Raw genomic sequence first — 1,992 nt, forward strand, 5'->3', positions numbered from 1 at the left:
TTCTCCAGACAAGAATAATGGAGCGGGTTGCCATTTCCTCCTCCGGGGGATCTTCCCGACCCAGGGAAGGAACCTGTGTCTCCTGCAGCTCCTGCATTGGCAGGTGGGTTCTTTATGGCTGAAGCCCTATGTCTGGGAAGCCCTCTTGGAGGGTTAGTACTGGCTGTCAGGAAGGAGCCAGAGATGGCAACTTCAGATAAGTATTGCTTCTGAGGGCGAAGCATCTGCTTTGACAAGCGGATAGTGTCCCTTCAAGAGAGGACAGTGAAAGGAAAGAAGGAGATAAGGGGGGAAATGAAGAGAAATAAGTCATAGCAGTGAGCCCACCTCACCCCCACATACACCCAGTTGCCACCACTAAAACATCTGTTGAAGGAATTGCTAAGAAAAAGGAGAACATCCAAGACACCAAAAAACCCAAGTGAATCAATCATGAAGAATGGGAATGGACCCGAGATAGCCTGAATCCTCAAATCTACAACTCAGCTCAAGACCTGATGGGATTTACTAGGCTTTCATGATACCTGACAAAAGAAAGGAAGAGCTGTCACTGATGGGAGATATTACCTGGAGACTCTACGGCTAAACACAATGTCCAACATAAAATATTATTAAAAATATGAAGAAACAGAAATATGTAATAGTAATCTAATAAGAAAGATAAAATAGACTCATAGATGACCCTGATCCCGGAGTTAGCAGAAAAGGCCTTTATTTTATGTTGAAATACAATTGATGTACAAGAGTATGTTAGATGTGATCAAAGTGATTTGATATTTGCATACCTTAGGAAATGTTCACCACAATACGTCTAGTAACCATCTGACTCCATACAAAAATTTATTACAATAAAATGTTGTATATGATATCTCTGTGTCTTATTTATCTTCTAAGTGGAGGTTTGTATCTCTTAGGAATTTCCAGGTGTCTCAGTGATAAAGAATCACCTACCAGTGCAGGAGACATGGGTTTGATCCCTGGGTTGGGAAAATCCCCTAGAGGAGGAAATGGCAACCCACAGTATTCTTGCCTGGAGAATCCCACGGACAGAAGCGCCTGAGCAACTTAGCATGCATACACGAGCCAGGCACACCCGCTTGCTTAGACCTGAATTCTGGAATAGGGTCAGGAACATTTGGATGTATGGGACATCCCTCTCCCCCCTGACCCCTTTTACCTTCCCTTTAACAAAATAGGTCCAGCTGCAAGACGGTATTTTAATTCAACAACCTTTTTTTTTTAAATCAGATCTCTTGGTCTGCTCTGGTTTGTTGATATTTATTAGACTGATACGATTGACTTGGACAGAGAGGAGGCAAGCAGTCAATCAAGTGCTAGCTGTCGGGGAGGGAGAAGGTTAGGAAGTGAGTGCCCTTGACCACCAGGACCACAGTGTGGGGGTGGGGTTGGTCTGCTGCCAGTCTTCACTTCTCTGCCATCATATCCAGTTTCATCTCTGTAATTCGTCATTCTCCCACAGCATCCAAGTGGGGCAAAACTCAACACATGAGACCAGGAAGAAGTGTGTCAGACATCATCACCTTACTAGTTTGAGGTTTGTATGTTTGACCAGTTTTGTGAGCTACTGGCTTGATTTAGGTGGGTAGCAAAACTACTACTTGCTCTAGGACTTCTGTGTTATCTCTGTAAGGGAAACATATTGATAATCTGAAATCATGATCTGGGCTGATAGTTTCAAAATCAAATTATCTGATAAAGTGACATACGCTGGCTTTTCTCACGTAAGTTTTAACTTCTGAAATTATGCATGGCTTAATTTTATGAAATTAATCTGTGGTCCCTTTAAGCATAACAACACTGGGGAAAGTGGTATTGAACTGAGCAGCAGGGAAAACCAGTCTGCAATTGAAATGTATAAAGAGGACAACTAGATGGTGATACTTTTTTCTTAAGCTTTTCTGTAAGGAAAAGCAGTTTTTGAAAAAGAATACTTAGTATTCTTCTTTAAAAATGGAAAACCAACAGCTATAG

This window comes from Cervus elaphus, chromosome 21 (genome assembly GCF_910594005.1).
Source record: "Cervus elaphus chromosome 21, mCerEla1.1, whole genome shotgun sequence".
NCBI lineage: Eukaryota > Metazoa > Chordata > Mammalia > Artiodactyla > Cervidae > Cervus > Cervus elaphus.